The 7,500-nt window shown below is 56.8% G+C and overlaps 2 non-coding genes and 1 pseudogene across 2 annotated transcripts in view; all 3 read right to left on the bottom strand.

The window, feature by feature from the left end:
• Positions 1-2,114, bottom strand: part of LOC126113138 (large subunit ribosomal RNA) — a 4,212-nt gene extending 2,098 nt beyond the window's left edge. The window contains exon 1 of the ribosomal RNA XR_007524724.1: positions 1-2,114. This exon is cut by the window's left edge and continues 2,098 nt beyond it. This is a non-coding gene — a ribosomal RNA (large subunit ribosomal RNA).
• A 187-nt stretch (positions 2,115-2,301) lies between these two features.
• LOC126113124 (5.8S ribosomal RNA) lies at positions 2,302-2,455 on the bottom strand (annotated as a pseudogene).
• A 353-nt stretch (positions 2,456-2,808) lies between these two features.
• On the bottom strand, positions 2,809-4,711 carry LOC126113131 (small subunit ribosomal RNA). The gene has a single exon (XR_007524718.1). It is a non-coding gene; the product is annotated as a small subunit ribosomal RNA (ribosomal RNA).
• Between the last annotated feature and the right edge of the window lie 2,789 nt (positions 4,712-7,500).

Here is a 7,500-nt window from a genome sequence, read left to right as displayed (position 1 = left end):
GAAAAGAAAACTCTTCCCCGATCTCCCGACGGCGTCTCCGGGTCCTTTTGGGTTACCCCGACGAGCATCTCTAAAAGAGGGGCCCGACTTGTATCGGTTCCGCTGCCGGGTTCCGGAATAGGAACCGGATTCCCTTTCGCCCAACGGGGGCCAGCACAAAGTGCATCATGCTATGACGGCCCCCATCAACATCGGATTTCTCCTAGGGCTTAGGATCGACTGACTCGTGTGCAACGGCTGTTCACACGAAACCCTTCTCCGCGTCAGCCCTCCAGGGCCTCGCTGGAGTATTTGCTACTACCACCAAGATCTGCACCGACGGCGGCTCCAGGCAGGCTCACGCCCAGACCCTTCTGCGCCCACCGCCGCGACCCTCCTACTCGTCAGGGCTTCGCGGCCGGCCGCAAGGACCGGCCATGACTGCCAGACTGACGGCCGAGTATAGGCACGACGCTTCAGCGCCATCCATTTTCAGGGCTAGTTGCTTCGGCAGGTGAGTTGTTACACACTCCTTAGCGGATTCCGACTTCCATGGCCACCGTCCTGCTGTCTTAAGCAACCAACGCCTTTCATGGTTTCCCATGAGCGTCGATTCGGGCGCCTTAACTCGGCGTTTGGTTCATCCCACAGCGCCAGTTCTGCTTACCAAAAGTGGCCCACTTGGCACTCCGATCCGAGTCGTTTGCTCGCGGCTTCAGCATATCAAGCAAGCCGGAGATCTCACCCATTTAAAGTTTGAGAATAGGTTGAGGTCGTTTCGGCCCCAAGGCCTCTAATCATTCGCTTTACCGGATGAGACTCGTACGAGCACCAGCTATCCTGAGGGAAACTTCGGAGGGAACCAGCTACTAGATGGTTCGATTAGTCTTTCGCCCCTATACCCAGCTCCGACGATCGATTTGCACGTCAGAATCGCTACGGACCTCCATCAGGGTTTCCCCTGACTTCGTCCTGGCCAGGCATAGTTCACCATCTTTCGGGTCCCAACGTGTACGCTCTAGGTGCGCCTCACCTCGCAATGAGGACGAGACGCCCCGGGAGTGCGGAGGCCGCCGCCCCGTGAAGGGCGGGGAAGCCCCATCCTCCCTCGGCCCGCGCAAGGCGAGACCTTCACTTTCATTACGCCTTTAGGTTTCGTACAGCCCAATGACTCGCGCACATGTTAGACTCCTTGGTCCGTGTTTCAAGACGGGTCGTGAAATTGTCCAAAGCTGAAGCGCCGCTGACGGGAGCGATTATTCCGCCCGAGAGCATCCCGAGCCAACAGCGGCGCGGGTCCGGGGCCGGGCCAGGTAGGTCCGTCATCCGGGAAGAACCGCGCGCGCTTGCCGGGAGCCCGAGCGCCCAAAGGGGCGAATCGACTCCTCCAGATATACCGCCGAGCAGCCAGCCAGGACACCGGGGCTCTGCCCAACAGACGCGAACCGAGGCCCGCGGAAGGACAGGCTGCGCACCCGGGCCGTAGGCCGGCACCCAGCGGGTCGCGACGTCCTACTAGGGGAGAAGTGCGGCCCACCGCACACCGGAACGGCCCCACCCCGCGGCGAGTGGAAAGGCAACCGGACACGACCCGCGCCGCGGATTGCTCCGCGCGGGCGGCCGGCCCCATCTGCCGAGGGCGGGAGCCAGTGGCCGGATGGGCGTGAATCTCACCCGTTCGACCTTTCGGACTTCTCACGTTTACCCCAGAACGGTTTCACGTACTTTTGAACTCTCTCTTCAAAGTTCTTTTCAACTTTCCCTCACGGTACTTGTTCGCTATCGGTCTCGTGGTCATATTTAGTCTCAGATGGAGTTTACCACCCACTTGGAGCTGCACTCTCAAGCAACCCGACTCGAAGGAGAGGTCCCGCCGACGCTCGCACCGGCCGCTACGGGCCTGGCACCCTCTACGGGCCGTGGCCTCATTCAAGTTGGACTTGGGCTCGGCGCGAGGCGTCGGGGTAGTGGACCCTCCAAACACCACATGCCACGACAGGCGGCAGCCTGCGGGGTTCGGTGCTGGACTCTTCCCTGTTCGCTCGCCGCTACTGGGGGGAATCCTTGTTAGTTTCTTTTCCTCCGCTTAGTAATATGCTTAAATTCAGCGGGTAGTCTCGCCTGCTCTGAGGTCGTTGTACGAGGTGTCGCACGCCACACCGCCAGCCGGCTGTGCACGCTACCGAGAAAGTACCGGTATGCGAACCGCCAGGCGACGGGCGCGCATCGCACGTTTAAGGAGACGCGGCCGGCCCACAGGCGCCACGACACTCCCAGGTCTCCGAAGGGCGGACAAACGCCGCGCGCTTCAGTATACGTAGCCGACCCTCAGCCAGACGTGCCCGGGAACGGAATCCATGGACCGCAATGTGCGTTCGAAACGTCGATGTTCATGTGTCCCTGCAGTTCACAGTCGACGCGCAATTTGCTGCGTTCTTCATCGACCCACGAGCCGAGTGATCCACCGTCCTGGGTGATCTTTTTTGTTTAGTTTCCACTGTCTCTTTCAAAACAGTTGCATAGGCGGGACTGAGGCGTTTGACGGCCCCTGTTCCAGCGTTCTGTGTCCAACGGCCTCACGGCCGATGGGCGTCGTACGGCTCCACACCGGAGCGGACAGGCACTCGGGCGAAAGTCATTCAAAACCGGCGCCAGGCGCCAGGTGCCGCAGGCCAGCCGCTCCAGAGCTTCAGCGCTCGTACCACACAACATTTTGTCCGTTAGTTTTGAGAGGCACGCGTGGTTCCGCACGCGGCGCACGGCTGCTGCCGTACAGGTAGCGTGTTGCGCGACACGACACGCACATCGAAAGACATGCAGTCTAGTCGGTAATGATCCTTCCGCAGGTTCACCTACGGAAACCTTGTTACGACTTTTACTTCCTCTAAATGATCAAGTTTGGTCATCTTTCCGGTAGCATCGGCAACGACAGAGTCGATGCCGCGTACCAGTCGAAGACCTCACTAATCATTCAATCGGTAGTAGCGACGGGCGGTGTGTACAAAGGGCAGGGACGTAATCAACGCGAGCTTATGACTCGCGCTTACTGGAATTCCTCGTTCATGGGGAACAATTGCAAGCCCCAATCCCTAGCACGAAGGAGGTTCAGCGGGTTACCCCGACCTTCGGCCTAGGAAGACACGCTGATTCCTTCAGTGTAGCGCGCTGCGGCCCAGAACATCTAAGGGCATCACAGACCTGTTATTGCTCAATCTCGTGCGGCTAGAAGCCGCCTGTCCCTCTAAGAAGAAAAGTAATCGCTGACAGCACGAAGGATGTCACGCGACTAGTTAGCAGGCTAGAGTCTCGTTCGTTATCGAATTAACCAGACAAATCGCTCCACCAACTAAGAACGGCCATGCACCACCACCCACCGAATCAAGAAAGAGCTATCAATCTGTCAATCCTTCCGGTGTCCGGGCCTGGTGAGGTTTCCCGTGTTGAGTCAAATTAAGCCGCAGGCTCCACTCCTGGTGGTGCCCTTCCGTCAATTCCTTTAAGTTTCAGCTTTGCAACCATACTTCCCCCGGAACCCAAAAGCTTTGGTTTCCCGGAGGCTGCCCGCCGAGTCATCGGAGGAACTGCGGCGGATCGCTGGCTGGCATCGTTTATGGTTAGAACTAGGGCGGTATCTGATCGCCTTCGAACCTCTAACTTTCGTTCTTGATTAATGAAAACATACTTGGCAAATGCTTTCGCTTCTGTTCGTCTTGCGACGATCCAAGAATTTCACCTCTAACGTCGCAATACGAATGCCCCCGCCTGTCCCTATTAATCATTACCTCGGGTTCCGAAAACCAACAAAATAGAACCGAGGTCCTATTCCATTATTCCATGCACACAGTATTCAGCGGGGCTTGCCTGCTTTAAGCACTCTAATTTGTTCAAAGTAAACGTGCCGGCCCACCCAGACACTCAATAAAGAGCACCTTGGTAGGATTTCAACGGGGTCCGCCTCGGGACGCACGAACACGCACGAGGCGGTCGCACGCCTTCGGCTCGCCCCACCGGCAGGACGTCCCACGATACATGCCAGTTAAACACCGACGGGCGGTGAACCAACAGCGTGGGACACAAATCCAACTACGAGCTTTTTAACCGCAACAACTTTAATATACGCTATTGGAGCTGGAATTACCGCGGCTGCTGGCACCAGACTTGCCCTCCAATAGATACTCGTTAAAGGATTTAAAGTGTACTCATTCCGATTACGGGGCCTCGGATGAGTCCCGTATCGTTATTTTTCGTCACTACCTCCCCGTGCGCGGAGTGGGTAATTTGCGCGCCTGCTGCCTTCCTTGGATGTGGTAGCCGTTTCTCAGGCTCCCTCTCCGGAATCGAACCCTGATTCCCCGTTACCCGTTACAACCATGGTAGGCGCAGAACCTACCATCGACAGTTGATAAGGCAGACATTTGAAAGATGCGTCGCCGGTACGAGGACCGTGCGATCAGCCCAAAGTTATTCAGAGTCACCAAGGCAAACGGACCGGACGAGCCGACCGATTGGTTTTGATCTAATAAAAGCGTCCCTTCCATCTCTGGTCGGGACTCTGTTTGCATGTATTAGCTCTAGAATTACCACAGTTATCCAAGTAACGTGGGTACGATCTAAGGAACCATAACTGATTTAATGAGCCATTCGCGGTTTCACCTTAATGCGGCTTGTACTGAGACATGCATGGCTTAATCTTTGAGACAAGCATATGACTACTGGCAGGATCAACCAGGGAGCTGCGTCAACTAGAGCTGAGCAGCCGGCCGCCCGGGAGTGTGTCCCAGGGGCCCGCGCGAACACGCAAGCGTCGCTCAATTATTCTGCAAACAGGAGGAGGCTGAGCTCCCCTGCACAATACACCTCGAAACCCTCTCAGGTCCCGGCGGCGCGCAGCGCCGTCCTAAGTACTTGGTCGGGTTCGAGAGAGGCGCAATCGCCCGGAGTTAGGCGAGTAGACGCTTTAGGTGCGACCACCCGTGCTCCCAACTGAGCTTGCCGCTGCCGACAGAGGCCCGGGAGCGTGCTGTCGTGGCATTGCCGGCGGGAGACAACACGCGCCACCTACGGTGACCGGCAGCTCCAACGCCAGCGCCACAGAAGGGCAAAGGCCCCACGTGGGTGCCGAAGCGAACTCTCCCAGCACAGCGCACGTGCCAACACGTCTGCACAACTGCGATACAAACCACCAGCGAGAACCGCTGGGGCGACCGAGCAGCAGACGGCGTCGCGGCGCCGAGTGCCGGGCGGCGGCGCATCCTCAACGCACACAGTCCTCAGTCGGACCAGCACACTGCAGATGTCCACCGCGCTTCGCACCGGGCCCGCGAGGGACCCCACTTTGGCCGCCCGGCGCCGCGCGCAGGGTGCCCCGGCGCGCAGCTGCGCCGCCTGCCGCGTCCGTCGGCCGGCGCGCCTGCCACTGGGCGCCCCCACCAGCCGGCTGTAGCCGCGTGCGCCCACGCACCGCGCGGCCAGCACGCCGGGCGGCCCCCCCTCACCGGCCGGGGACGGTCCCACCCAGCCACCGCCGCGTATCGCTTCACACACAGATTTGCCCTTACTGATTTACCTCCAGCAACAACAACCGCACCACAATGGGTTTACCAGTTGTTCATTTGCGTTGCGTCACGTCACCAGCAAACGTAGACGTCCATCCCAGTTTGCAAATGCAACGATTATTGCATACCTGTCTGTTAGGTGTCACGACACACTACGTCTGCCCACATACACTCAACAAAATGTGCACGACTAGAGAACACGTGGGAGGTGGCCCCCTACGTATGCGATGTCCATTACGAGACCGACTGTCAACCCAGCATCTGTACCATGTCGCAGATGTGGAACGCGGTGCACCATGCTATCACACTGTGTGAGAAGAGGACGACTACGTTTGAATACACGCGCCACTACATCAACAGACGGCTCATGCTGATCGCCATCCAGGGCGTCCGTTACTCCCACACGTCTCTATGGCGTACCACACTGCAATGTAGCTGTTATGGGAGACGGCACGTGGCTGAGTGCACAACATTTGGACCGTATGGTTCGCTGTTGTTGGGCGCAGTCGTACGGTCACACATGTGCCACAGCGTATCATTCAGTACATACGGACCTATGTGCAGTACAATGTGAGGATTAAGCTTACGATATCAGCGGACAGTGGACACAGGCCGTACCACGACGTAGACTGAGCGCTTCGACATGCGAATGCCAGTGAACAGCTGCGAAGGGCATTGAACACGCAAGCACCTGAACGACCAGCGTGCGAAGGCAGGGTGGAGGGGGGGGGGGCGATGTACATCCTGCAGTTGTCCACATTACAGTGTACAGCGGGAGCATGTAAAAAGTAAGCAACACTTGCGAAGTGTTCAACATGAAAACGACACACAAGAGGGTGGGCGGTGCGAGTAGCGAACTATATTCAGAGGTTGTGGTTTAGACAACACTAGATTAATGTAACGTGTCATATGCCAATTACAGAGCAGGTTAAGGCACAACGTGGGTTAGGTTAAGGCACAACGTGGGTTAGGTTAAGGCACAACGTGGTTAGGTTAAGGCACAACGTGGGTTAGGTTAAGGCACAACGTGGGTTAGGTTAAGGCACAACGTGGGTTAGGTTAAGGCACACCCGTGGGTTAGGTGAAGGCACAACGTGGGTTAGGTTAAGGCACAACGTGGGTTAGGTTAAGGCACAACGTGGGTTAGGTTAAGGCACAACGTGGGGTTAGGTTAAGGCACAACGTGGGTTAGGTTAAGGCACAACGTGGGTTACGTTAAGGGCAGCAACGTGGGTTAGGTTAAGGCACAACGTGGGTTACGTTAAGGCACAACGTGGGTTACGTTAAGGCACAACGTGGGTTACGTTAAGGCACAACGTGGGTTACGTTAAGGCACAACGTGGGTTACGTTAAGGCACAACGTGGGTTACGTTAAGGCACAACGTGGGTTACGTTAAGGCACAACGTGGGTTACGTTAAGGCACAACGTGGGTTACGTTAAGGCACAACGTGGGTTACGTTAAGGCACAACGTGGGTTAGGTTTAAGCACAACGTGGGTTAGGTTAAGGCACAACGTGGGTTAGGTTAAGGCACAACGTGGGTTAGGTTAAGGCACAACGTGGGTTAGGTTAAGACACCAAATTGCGTTACAAATTGCGTTACATTGCGGTACAAATTGCGTTACATTGCGGTACAAATTGCGTTACATTGCGGTACAAATTGCGTTACAAATTTGGTTAGGTTAAGGTGCAAAATGGGTTGGATTACAGTACACAACATGGTAAGAGATAGTGTGTTTGGGGGGGGGGGGGGGGGGGCAGGTTCGTTGGTAGTGATCATTGTAAGTGAATGTCTGAGGCAGCGTCAGTATGTCACAGCAGTTCTGTCTCGTCAGGATGCGCTTTTCGCTCGTGACTGGAGGCGCGCCGCGTCTGTGGTTGCGGCAAGGGAGTGGCAGACCTGTGTGATACATTCCTGCCATTGTTTCTGTGCCGTAACAGGAGGCAGTGTGGTGGTGTTGGGTGC

This window comes from Schistocerca cancellata, unplaced genomic scaffold (genome assembly GCF_023864275.1).
Source record: "Schistocerca cancellata isolate TAMUIC-IGC-003103 unplaced genomic scaffold, iqSchCanc2.1 HiC_scaffold_239, whole genome shotgun sequence".
In the NCBI taxonomy this organism is placed as follows: domain Eukaryota; kingdom Metazoa; phylum Arthropoda; class Insecta; order Orthoptera; family Acrididae; genus Schistocerca; species Schistocerca cancellata.
The sequence above is the reverse complement of the archived record's forward strand: the minus strand, read 5'-3'. Positions and strand labels throughout refer to the sequence as shown.